The sequence below is a fragment of the Cydia strobilella genome, chromosome 16 (assembly GCF_947568885.1).
Source record: "Cydia strobilella chromosome 16, ilCydStro3.1, whole genome shotgun sequence".
NCBI classification, from domain to species: domain Eukaryota; kingdom Metazoa; phylum Arthropoda; class Insecta; order Lepidoptera; family Tortricidae; genus Cydia; species Cydia strobilella.
The window spans coordinates 2387166-2401094 of NC_086056.1; the positions used below are offsets into that span (position 1 = coordinate 2387166).

Genomic DNA, 13929 nt, shown 5'->3' on the forward strand with positions numbered 1-13929 from the left:
CCACCGTGTATAACAAAATTATTGGTTACTTGGTTAACTCATGATTTGTTTTTTTTTTGTTTTTTTTTTTCGATTTGTGATTATTTTATCAGTTTCTATTTGTTGTGACGTAAAAGCGGTTAATCTCAACCGCTGAAATCATCTAGAATGGCTAATAATTCAATACAATTTCAAGGAAATTTTCGCGACTGTGTAGGTATTAATGTGTTTGTATGAATTTGTTCAGAATTATATTGTGATATGATTTCCCGGCTGAATACTTAGTAGATCTGCTTGGAAATAAAATAAACTTTGTATTGTTTGCTGAATAATAAAGTTATTTTTTTAAGTTATTTGTTTTATTTGTCTAATACTTATATTTAAAATGGTACCCGTCATGAGAAAGTTAACCTTGAATTGAAGGCACGAGGGTCAAACAAATTTTACCACCGAGTGAAACACATAATTTTTCACCACACCAATACAAGGAAAATACTAACTGTAAAATATCAAACAAAATCAAAGCAAATAGGTTCAAAATGAATGTTATTAAATATTAATCATTCAAAATAATCATTTAAAAGCAAATTCTACCAGCAAACATAAGAAAACAACTCAAAATTTGCATTTGTTTACTTTGCCTCACACGTAGATAAAATGCAACTTTCTTATCAGTTTTTAAACAATCAAGCTGGTGCGGTGAAAAATAGGACATTGTGCAACATGGGGCGTAAGTTAAATATTGCAAACGAGAGTATAGTTAAATCGCGACGGCTTGCCGGAGCGATTTATAGACTCTAGTTTGCAATATTATTACGCCCCGAGTTACACACAATGTTTTTCATCACACTTGCGATACAAAAATGAAGTATAAAGACAAAAAACTGTTAAATAATACTAGAAACTTCATAACTCCCTAGGAAAAACGCTTTTTCTATAGTTCCCGCTAAGCCTGCGTGCAATTCCACATTTACGATCAGTAATTGAAATATTCTATTATGTCAATATCCAGAGGAAAATGAGGACTACGTTTATAACTTCATATGGAGAAGCGGTCCTCCACTATCGTTTTAACCCTTCATTTTCCATGCGACATACCCCATACATGCCCCATCCTATAACCAGTCGCCCGCCGACCGCGAGCCAGAGCGCACGCGCCAACTCCTTTGTTATTCTGTTTACATCCCAGATCGCCATTCGGTGCCGAGCGCTCCGCCCGAACTGCCAAAACATTGTGAAGTGTAGTGAACATTCACCTACGAATCAATCGGATCTAGTTCAAAAGGATTGTTCGCTTTTACGGGTAAGTTTTAAGTTAACGAGAAAAAATTAAACATTGAAAATTATTTCAGCTCGTCTGTTTTTGCGCGTTTGCAATTGAATTTTCAGGATTTTTACTGCATTATTGTGGAAATGTTAGGCTCTACTTTGGTTTAATTTTGTCCTTTCTAGTTTCATTTTATTTATTATATTACCTAAGTAAATATCGGTTACATTTCAAGCAAAATATTTGCAAAATTTTTCTTATAAAAAAATCGTCGGAGTCCACTACCTATCGATATGGTACAAACAAGTGGAAAAATGTGGACGCATACAATTTACTTAAAATATGTCCCATAGCTCTTAATTCGCCGACATAAGAACTATGGGATAACATAACACCCATACATGTATACCTAGTCGGCTCATAAGTTCTGTCATATACATAGTATCAAATAAAATCAAAAGTTTAAGTTTATTCCGTATAATTTGTACAGCGTTTGAAAGCTTATAAACTAGAGAATCTAAATGTATAACATTTATTCAAAATGACCGCCATAATTATCTACACAGGCTTGAAGTCTTCGTGGCCAGTCGTCAATGGATTCACGCACCACTTTCATGTCGATATTGGCCACTGCCGTAGCAAGAGATTTTTTCAGCGAGTCTAGATTTGCATGAGGTTTTGAGCACACCTTTTCCTCTAAATACTGCCATATTTTATAGTCTAAAGGATTAAGATCTGGGCTAGAGGAGGGCCAATCTTCATGCCGTATAAAGTCGATTTTATTGGAGGCGAGCCAGGCTTGTGTAGACTTTGCCTTATGGGCTGGAGCAGAGTCCTGCTGGAAAACCCAATGCTGGTTTAGAAACATCGTATGGGATAGTGGTTTCACAGTATTAGTCAACACCGTGTCTTGGTACACTTTGGCACTAGTTTTTACTCCTTTCTCACAAAAATGCATACTAGTGACGCCCGCATAAGAAACTCCCAGCCAAACCATCACAGATGAAGGGTGATGACCTCTTTGAATACGGGGAATGCTATTAGACGCTTCTTTACTATTGCGAGCGTACACTCTATCATTTTGTTTATTACAGTTTTCTTCTATGTCAAAAATTTTCTCGTCCGAAAACAGTATACAACGGTGCTTATTTTTAGCGTACTTCTTCAATAAAGCTTTAGATCTTTTAAGCCTTAAAGCTTTAAGCCGACCATTGAGAAGATGGCCAGTTTTTCGTTTATAAGCACGAAGTCTCAGGTCTTGATTAAGCACTCTTTTCACCGTGTTTTTGCTCAAACCCATCTGGAGGGCCATAACTTTTTGTTTCCTAGCGGGATTTCTGGCAATGCGTGCCCTAATTGCTTGTACAACCGCTGGAGTCCTAGCTGTACGCGGACGACCGCTTCTTTTCTTGTCATTTAAACTAGAGACCTCACTGTATCTTTCTATGGTACGATACACATATCTTAGAGAGAATTTTAAATTTTCAAGTAGCTTAAAAATTTTAGTCGGCGAGTGACCACAACGATATAGTGCAATTATTGCGGTACGGCTATCTTTAAGCGTCCACTCCATGTTGAAGAAAACAGAAAATTGCAAAATTATACTACTCAAATATTTAATAAAGATTCGAAATTCAAATGCAGAACGGTTTTTGTTTTAGGAGTTCCAAATTTAAATTTTAAAGGCCAGTGACAGAACTTATGAGCCGACTAGGTACTAGTATGTATCATTGATCCATGTATCATCGTCACATCGGGAATTAAAATTCCTGTAAGGACATTTTTCATAGCAACTGGAATTTCGGATATATTAAGTACAATAAAAATCAAACTATTAAACTCTATTGTATTGTATTGTAGTTCGGGCGATTTTCCGCAACTCGACGACTGGCGCCTATTTTGCGTGACATGGGGGTGGGCTAGTCCTGCCAGCCCAGCTCCTCGAGGAAACCTATCAAACCTTTGATGTTGAGTAGGACCTCGGGGAGGTCTCTCGGGGATCCGAGATGTTTTGCCCTGTATGGGGCCACTCCGCTGCACTCCAGCACCACGTGAGAGGCTGTTTCTTCTGTCTCCATGCATCCTCTGCATAGGGGACTGTCTGTGACACCTGTTATAAAAAGATGTTTGTTAAATAGTCCATGACCTGTTATGACACTGGTTACCATGCTCAGTCGGGTCTTTCCTAATTGAAGGAGCACCCTTGTGAGCTTTCCGTTGATGCCAGTAGGCATGGCTTGTTCCTCTATCTTTAACCTAGAGTTTGTCTGGTACCTATAAAATACCATCTGATATGAAGTCTGCCGAATTTATTACATAAAAATAATATAAAAAGCTCCTAAAGTCTGAATTAATCAAATCTAAGTAATATCAAAGAGAGTGTATAAGGGAGAGGTAGAAACGGGAGTTTTAAGGGGCAGACCTCGGCGGACTTTCTCTGATCAGATCGGGGAAATCTTGAAGAAAGGCCAGGTCAAGAGCACCCTAAACCGGCGAGCGTGTATGAGGAATGTTATGAAAGTGAAGGAAGCGAAAGAGGTATGTCAGGATCGTAACAAATGGAAATCCGTGGTCTCTGCCTACCCCTCCGGGAAATAGGCGTGATTATATGTATGTATGTATAGGTAAGTAATATCGTAAACTGCTTGAAATCTAATGTACTTTCTTCAGTTTGACGGTTTTATTCAACCTTGTTTGTCAAAAAGGGGAACAAGTCAAGGTCGTGCGATCCCTATCAAAGGGTGACTCAACTACGGCACGAAACTGCCCATAAAAAGCACAATAAAGCTCTAATTAAAACTTTTTATTTTTAGTGAAACTACGAATAAGTTCAATGTGTGGAAGACCGTCGCTTTTAACTTTTGCGTTTGTGCACATTCTTTTTTTTTACGGAGTGGGCGAATGCATTTACGCCCCTTTCCCCCCGGTCGCGGGAAGGCCATTGATGGGGGGGGGGACTAGCTGCTCCTTTGTACACGCTACACATACTGCACTGACAGAAGATCGGTAGAGCAGGGGTGAAAGATCTTCCTTTCTGAATGTGTCAGCGACGTACGTACTCGTACTACGTATACATAGGTACAAATAGACAGTCTTTCCCTATGACGGTCTTCCCTGCAATAAATTTATTTAGGGAGTGTCATTATAATCGTTATATTTTCACAGAAAGACATTAATTATGATATTTCCACACTTTGTCATTGCAAATGCCATATAGAGTTAGCTTCTTAGTTTACCTTAACTACTATCCGGTTCTAAGGACCAAATTCACGATACAAACAAAGTATTTTTGTTAAATTATATCAAGAAAACGTGTTTACATAATATCCATGTTTTTATTAAGTTTTTACCTGATGACATAGTAACGAACGTATTGACACAAATGTTACGTGTACTCCAATCACAATAGGAATTTACCGTGGGTATTGCGGCCTACTTATGAATTAAATAGATCTAAACAGCTAAGCTGTAAAGAATGTGAGCAAACTCAATGTTTAAAAAAAAAATCCTTTATAGTATTTTTCAAACAACATGGGTACGGTGACATGTGTCATCTCAGTACTATTTTGAGAGTTGTGACATGTGTCACCGTACCCATACTGTTTTCAAAATACTATACAATGGTAGAGCAGGCTGATGTGGCGTCTAACATACCATTTGGGTAAGCTGGAGCGAATTTAGCACGTTTTTAGGGTTCTGTACCTCAAAATGAAAAAAAACGGAACCCTTATAGGATCATTCGTGCTTCTGTCTGTCCGTCTGTCACAGCCTATTTTCTCCGAAACTACTGGAACAATTAAGTTGATAGGTACACATATGTAAGTTTGTGACCCAATGACGGACAAGTAACGTAAACAAATGAATTTTTAACATGGGGGGCCACTTGGGGGATAAATGAGAAAATTAAAAAAATAAAGTTTTTAAAACTATATCGTGTTACATATCAAATGAAAGAGCTTATTGCCCGCGACTTCGTGTGCATTAGTAATTGGGGTAGCTTATTTTTTTATCCAATGACCCCCTTTTTAACCCCCTTAAAGGATGATTTCTGGGAAAAAAAACTACCCCATGTCCTTCCCCGGGACTAAAACTATCTCTATACTAAATTTCAACTAAATCGGTTTAGCGGTTTAAGCGTGAAGAGGTAACAGACAGACAGACACACTTTCGCATTTATATTAATATGGATTACGGTATATCGCCATAAATACTATGTAATCTTTTCCAATGTCACTTACGGTTGTAACAACAATACTCAATAAAATAGCGATACTTCCTGTCCTCAGCTATTGAGCTGAGATATGGCCGATGAAATACGAGCCGATCAATAACAATGAGCCGTCAATTAATTACAACGATATTGATTTCAACATCTTTAATTTTTAAAGTAAATAGAAATACAGTTGATTACGACAACATCAATGATATTCTTGCGAAAGCTTTAAACTGGTTTACAAAGAACAACCTGCTACTTAATCCCCAAAAAACCAAGTGCATGCGATTCACATTGCCTAATGTTAAGCTTGACAATAACGTAAATATTCATTTGAATGGAGAGCGTCTGGAGTTAGTTGATAAAACCATCTTTTTGGGTTTAACTTTGGACACAAATTTGCAATGGAGTCCACATATATCGTCATTGGCCAGCAAATTAAGTTCAGCAGCTTTCGCAGTTAGAAAAATAAGGCAGTTGACTGACGTAGAGACGGCACGTTTAGTATATTTCAGCCAATTTCATAGTGTAATGGCATATGGAATTTTACTGTGGGGTAAGGCAGCGGATATACAAACAATATTTGTTCTACAAAAGAGAGCCATCCGGTCTATTTACAAGATGGGGTCTCGAGAATCATTAAGAGATCGATTTAAAGAAATAAACATCTTAACAGCAGCATCTCAATATATTTACGAGTGTATTGTCTATGCTCTTAAGCACATAGATTCCTTTAAGAAAATGAATAGTACTAGACACAATCATAAAATTGCAATGCACAAGTTTCGTGTGCGTAAAATTTATAAATCTTTTCCGGGACAATGTATATTATTCTATAACAAATTGCCCAAAGAGGTGTTTAATTTGTCAATGAAAGCTTTAAAACAATATTTAAAAACCTCCTTAATGAAAAAAGGATACTACAGAGTCGAAGACTATCTTAACGATAAAACTGCTTGGCCTAAATTGAATCAAAACAAGAACGACTGCATGAAGCTTAATAATTAATTATTTTTATATAAATTAGACCTTTAAATAACTGTTTAATGTAACTACCTAAAACTTCTTTTTTTGTCTGTTTTGGAAATTATTGTAAATTTATTATATACCTATTATTGTTAGAATTTGATTATTGTGCTTATAATTTTGTTTTTGACGATGCAAAATGCTGATTCAGCCAACAAGTAGGTATGTATAATTTTTATGTAACTACCATTAGGTAATCGCACTTTATGCGTATGCATGCTTTATTTCTAGTTTAGTATTAATTTCGTGTAAGATAATATGTAGATTTTTGACGATGCAAAAGTGATCCAACAGATCCTACTTGAATAAATTGATTTTTATCTTTATCTTAACACCTGATCTTAGCTTGTTGTCCTCTGCCGTTCTTGAAGCGTTTAACCCATGGAGACTATATAAAGGAGCCAAATCTCTATGTATGAAAAGTGTTCATCAAAAAACAGTAATTAGGCGGCGCCACCATACACCGAAATACTACCAAAAACAACCTACGTAATTTGGTCGGGTTATTTGTTGCCTTATATGGTTCATGTTATACTCATGTCCCAGAGCCTAACTAGCGCCACCGGAGAGATTAGGAACTATTATTTAAAGCTGAAAGCGGTCAGTTTTGCAACAATTCTGCCATAAGAGATTGGTATCCTTTCTATACCATCCATAGTTTAACCTTTTCGACGCCGTGTCAAACACAAAAGCTGTCAGCCTGTCACTCGGACGCCACGTCAACGAAGTGTCAAAACTGAAATTGAACTTCATGCCTATGCACGTAGGTCTATGTTGCTCTTTGGTCTTTGACGGATTAATCGGTCTTTGGCGTTGGACCTGCGGGGCTGATATATCCGTCATTGGCGTCCAAGAGGTTAAAAAAAGGTGCAATCACAGTGTCGTCCGCCGCTTGAAAATATTGTACTTTAATTTTGCGACCTCAATTTATTTATGTTATTTTCCTGCACAGACAATTTCTTTTATTGCCTGGGCGAGATTCAAACGGTGTACTGCCATTTGTCCCCGCCGGCAGGCAGCAGTGACGTCAGCGACGTCATAATGATGGCGTCATTATGACGTCGCTGACGTCATAATGACGTATAAATGCTGTTAGGGGGGCATAGATGGGAATAGGTGATAGGTATTCATATAAATCATTCCCATCTGTCCCTGCCTTACGTAAGGCACCATTCGAACCCGGAACCTTGGTTTAAGACACAGAAGTACCTGCAAGGCTATACCTAGGTAGTTTCAGTTCAGTTATGGAACTAGGGATAGAGAATGCTTCCAGTACTAAATTTGTATGACGATACCGAGTGTTCTCGGTTCCGGAGCTGTTTTAGTATAATAAATTAAAGATAATAGAAACCCCCAACGCAATGTATTGGACGAATCGATTTCGATTAAATATAATATGTTTAAGAACCAGCGCTAAAAAATCTGCTTTCAAATAAAATAAAATAAACGCATCCAAATCGGTTTACCCGTTTAAGAGCTACGATGCTACAGACAGAGTAGGTAGACAGACAGACACACACGCACATGCGCAGCGGTCAAATTTATAACACCCCTCTTTTTGCGTCGGGAGTTAATGAATATTAGGGCACACCTTATACAGAACCCTAAATAAACGTTTGTTACCTGAGGGCCTACACTGAAGTTCCAGAACTACGTTCGACGTGTTACCTCCCTGTCACACTTAGTACGAATTTACAAGTGCGACAGAGAGGCAACACGTCGAACGTGATTGGCAGTAGGCCCTCTGATATTAAGCGTCACCGAGGTCTATAAAAAGTGTATTAGTTTTTCCTTTGAAATCGGTCACGCTTGTGTAGGTACTAGTTTACTTAGCGAAACGAGTTGTTACCGACAATAATATTCCTTTCTGTTTTGCCTTATAATGAAATCCGCGGATTCGTAACGAAGGTACTACTTAAAACATAGACAAAGAACGAAGAAAATGTATAAGCCGATTTACATTCGCGTGCGAGCCACGAGCCTAGCCGCCAGCTGAGCCACGAGACGCGAGTGTAATCGGTGGGCTCGTCTCGCGGCTCGGCTCGCGCTCGCCTGGCTCGCGTGGAGGAGCGGTTTTGTGGGCACGAGTCAAAGGGGCTCGCGCGGGACGCGCGATTGCTGTTTACATTCGCGTTCGGCTGTCATTCAGTTACAAACCTTATACCGTGCCGTTTGTGTTTAAAATCGATTAGCTCGACGAGCTAACGAGCTGTGGCCGAGACACGGGACGAGCCACGAGGCGAGAGTGTAATCATTAGCTCGACGAGCTTACGAGCTCGAGGTGAGACACGAGACGAGTCGCGCCACGAGCCGCGAATGCGTAAAACGAATCGAAATAGAGTATCGGCGCGGCGCCTCTCTATCGCTCTACCTTACCCTACCTTACTAGTTTAGACGGACACTACCTTTTTTTTGTTGACGCAGGGGTAAATGCATTTACGCATCTCACCCCCGGGCTGGGGAAGCCCAATGGGGGTGGTGTGGGGCTCGCTCCTCCCAAGGCTCCCTCTGTTAGTCAGAGAGAGAGGAGGAGAATACCCACTAAAATCCCCTGCGGCGTTTCCGACACCTGCCGTTGACGGGAGGCGCCATGTGATCGCTAGCATTCTAACCACGACGCCTCCCCAGCGGTCCTGGCTATTTATGCCAGGACACCCACTCCAAGGAGGGGAGAGTCAGAAACGCTTGACTCTCCCCATATCCCGTAGAGCCTTTTAAATTCTGCGGGTCCCCAACCCGTTGGCCCTACTGAGGGAAACCGCCATTTGCATTTGCAAATTGTACGCGTCTTCTTCCTCTCCGTCTGCGCCGGTTCGGGGCCGCATCCGCACTTTCCTCGCGCTCCCTCTCCGCTGCCTCCTTCCTCGACATTACTATATCACACAAGGAGGCCACCGCATCCCAGGATTTCTCGCTGCGCAACATTGACGCCACAACACTGTGCAGCGAAAGATCCACTACTTCAAGGACTGTTACCAGGTCCGCCCGTTCCCCAGCCCAGCGATTACACACCTCCAGCGTGTGCTGGGCCGTGTCATCGATATCCCCACACTCGTGACAGACAGGGCTGGCCTCTCTTTTTATTCTGTGCAGGTAGTGACCGAAGCACCCGTGTCCGGTCAGCACCTGCGTCAGTCTAAAGCCCACCCTACCGTGTTTGCGGTCCAACCAGCGGTCAAGCGACGGGAGGAGTGCCCCTATGGTGCGGGTCCCATAGGGGGAGTCCTCCAGGTCTCTCTTCCACTGGTTTCTTTCCTTCTTCCGTGCTCTTTTCCGGGCAGCCCTCACCTCTTCAGGGGCAGGGTACTCACCTGTGTTCCTGCTCCTGACCCTTTCCTGGTATGCCTCAGCAAGCGTGTCAGCCTCAAGCTCCCACGGTGGGGTGCCCGCCAAAACGCACGCCGCCGCTCCCGCCAATTAAGCTAAGTACCTACCTTCTGCTAGAAAATCGCCACGCAACTTTGCCAACCGCCTGACTCCTGAGATAGAGGTCGACGTATAATTATATTCAAACGAAACCGCGGACATCAGCTAGTAAGGAGTATTTATGTGTGCTAATGTGCCGTGCATAGGTAATTAGCGCCTACTTGACTAATGCAGGTTACGCGGCAATTCAAATAAATTCATTGTTGAAGCGGCCTTCTAAAACTTGGGTAAATATTATAAGTAATATAAGTATGTATTCATATCTTACTTCGTTCGTTGTAAGCAGAGCATGGCTGAATGGGGACTGCTTCGTGGCCACTCTACCCAATGTGGTTGCGACACAGCACCGCAAACTATGGTGCACCTGCTGGACTGCCCCGCGTGCCCGCACTCCTGCTCTGAATCCGATCTGAGAGACGCCACGGTCCGGGCTGTCAGCACCGCTGCTTTCTGGGCATCCACTGTTTAGGGGAACCTCGACACGAGAGAAGAAGAAGATATCTTACTTAATCTTACTTACTTACTTGTCTGGCGCAATGACCCACAATGGGTCTTGGCCTCCAACACAAGAGCATTTTACCCGGTCCTGCGCGGATTTACGCCATTGTATACATAATAATACATATCTGATGTACCTATATAGGTAATCAAGTAATCCTAGGTATTTCTTTTTTCTCGTACAATAAAGTGTTTATTTACTACCTATTGGGGCTCGCGGTCGCGTCCGGGTTTCGTGTACCCGTCGCCGGGGCCCCGTTCTCGTGTTACACGAAACTGGATTTGTGGCCCGTTCGGAACGGGTAGGGTCCGTGTAATTAAGGTCCGTGTACCCGTGTTACCCGTGTCCGGATGCACGGATATTAATTACACACGGGTCCGGCCCGTTCTCGACGTATAGTGACGATGACGCGTACTTTATAAGAGCGAAGAATCACAAGTTTAATATCGAACAATAATACATTAACAATAACAAGCAAAACAAAAAAAAAAACAGAACCGCGAGGACCGCGGCTCCGGAGCCGAACGCAGGTCCGTTCCCGAACGCACGACACGGGCACGGACTTCGACGGGTTCGTTTAGTTCGGACGTTTAGCACCGCCGGGGCTAATAAGAACATGGACGCACGGGTTGGCGTGTAGTACGGGTACCGGGAGCCCTACTTTAAATAGACTAGGTAAGTACATATGCGTAAAAATTAGATATAAACCTTTTTAAAACTGCGTGCTGCTTCCAAAGAACCTAATATATCTCTATCTAATGGAATACGAGTAGAGGCACAAAAACATGGTGAAATTACCGATTTTTGTTTTATTGTTTAAACATGTTTTAAGGTACCTACACTACCTACCTATTTTCAGAGAATTTCGAATCACTTGTGAATGTCGAATAATTCCAATGATCACTTAGGTATAATCAAAGAATATAATACTCACTCTAGCCCGTCATCATTTTGCACTTTTTGCCGCTTCTGTCGGGGGTTGGGCGGGCCAGCATACCATCGATCGCCTAACGCCTAATTAAACACGGAACTACTTCATATGAAGTTTCTATAAGCCTAAAATTTTGTTGAAAATACTGACCAACTGTAGCCTATCCTTATCCAACGATCTCGCATTGTTATATGTTAGAGCAGTGAAGAAACTATTTTTAGTACTCAACTTCCCGTCAAGAGAGAGTACGTAAAAATGTCCCGCAGCGCGCCGTTATTCCTTCCTGGCAGCAGCGGGAGAACAGATCGAGCGGGGAGCGGGATGTCCAGATTTGTGCAAAATGGCGTCTGACACACGATGGGCTAGTCAACCACTGGGTCAAACAAATACTTACAATTGGTGCGAAAAGAAAACCAGTAGGTAAATAAAGAGAGACAAAAGTCACTTATCGAAATAATACCATTATCAATATTTGTATGTATTTATTTAAAAAATACACTGTACCCATTTAAAACCATCAAATTGATCGTCCTTGATTCGTATCCTCATGAAATAATTATTGCTTCACCGATCAGAAATTCACGAGCAGCCAACGCTGCCTTTTTTCGCGTTGAAACTTTGCTAGTCATAAACGCCTGTTTTACATTTTTCCCTTTAAATCGCTTATACCTAACACCTGCCTCTGTTATAGTGTGAACAATTTCACAGTGAATCAACCTCAGTAAACGTATTACTATAATACAGCATTAGCGCAGTTTTCCGACTATCAGAGCAATCCCGCCGATTGCCGTAATGGCGCTCATTGTAGCCAGTTCCGTGTGTACAGTACAAGGCTCATTCTATTACTGTAAATGAGGGAAAATGCGGAACAATCTGCTCGAATGATTTAATTTACAGAATAACTGGAGCGGCATTGAACTTTGGAACTTTTTCTTGATCAAGTGAGATGTAGTTAAGAGGAAAGGTGACAACTTCTTCATACAAACCCATTTTGCTCTCTGGACTTAACATTACAGACAATATTTTTACACAATTTGATAAATAGTAACCATAGCTATGCCCCTCCGTTTTTTTTTCGATTTTGTAATATTTATAAGCTTTTAAAAATTGTATGGAATTTGATTTTCGCTCTTAAAGCTTCAATGCTTCAGCGGAAAAGAAAACTGCCAAATATGTGACGTCTCACCTGCTTTGTAAAATGTGACGTGTGACAAAGAGGTCGCTTTATTAAAAATGAGTAAGTTGGTACCTCCCCCAATCGGTAGGTACTCGGATTAGTTTCAGACCAGACTCCAGGCTCCCATCAAAGACTCCGTCCACACACTCCGTCTCCGTATAAGTAAAATCTAAGGAAAAAAGCTCCGGCCCGGACACGGCCCGGTCTAACGTGAGTTATCCTGAAAGGGCCTGTTTGGGAAGTACTTATTGCCACCGATCACGATGCCAATTGATGATTAAAGTGATTATCACGCAAGAGCGTCTGCGACTCTGCAAGTACAATTAAAACATTGAAATCCTTTTTAAATGCCCTTAGGAAAACCAGCAATTATTCTATTAAGGAAACGAACCAAATTACCACAACGTTACGGCAAAAGAAATCATGAACGTAACGTAACAATACGGTGTATATCAAATATCATCCTAATAAATATTTTTTTATAAATAATACAAAAAAGGTGTTCAATTGACCCCTTGATTAAATTTAAGAATTTTTTAAATAAAATCGGTATAGTAGGTATTATAATTATTATAACCCATTCACTTGACAATAATATTCACAAATTGAAAATCTTAAATTGAGAACATTTTACACACTAAGAGATCCCCGAAAGACCTCCCCGAGGTCCTACTCAACATCAAAGGTTTGGTAGGATTCCTCGAGGAGTTGAGCTGGCAGGATTTACCCTCCCATAGAAATGGACCAGCCAAAATGTATGAAACAGCCAAATTTGTTTCGCGATTTCGGGGTTAGTCCCATAGTCAACTTTCTCAGTATAATCCCAAAACCTACCTGGCAACGGCAATGCACTTATTTTCTAGCCACTGTGTATTAGTATATAGTATATGTCTACGTGAACTGTTTTTTTAAGTCAAAAATGTTGTACTAAGATCGTCTATATTAAATTAAATTAAATAATCATTTATTTTCAGGCATGGCCCATAGAGGTGTTAGTAACAAAAAACTTAAATACTAATGTTAAAAAGTACAATTAATTAAAACCTACCATGCAAATCAATATACTTAGAGCTAGGACTAGGACAATACAATACCGGGTGAGCCGTACTTATTTATATTACATAACACATTTACTATTACATTAAAATTTAAAATTTGACTAGTATCATAATCATAAAGACATGTCAATAATCAGAATAATTCATAAAATAGCAGCGAAATTATACATATAAAATTAATAAAATTACAATTATTATATTATTTAATCAGATTTGGTCAGGTATAGAATATAAATAAATTAGAAATTAAACAGAATTGAGTAAGTGTTATATATTTAATAATTTGTAGATAATTCAAAATTAAAATTGCAATTAAATTGTCCAATGCCTTTATCACTAACTATCATAATTAA

General features: G+C 40.3%; 1 protein-coding gene across 1 annotated transcript in view; it reads left to right on the forward strand.

Annotated features, from left to right (window-relative positions):
- Window positions 1-1117: 1117 nt before the first annotated feature.
- LOC134748364 (uncharacterized) overlaps window positions 1118-13929 on the forward strand; it is a 57520-nt gene continuing 44708 nt past the window's right edge. The window contains exon 1 of the mRNA XM_063683149.1: window positions 1118-1282. The gene's annotated coding sequence lies outside the window, so the exon portion shown is untranslated. The remainder of the gene's footprint in view (window positions 1283-13929) is intronic.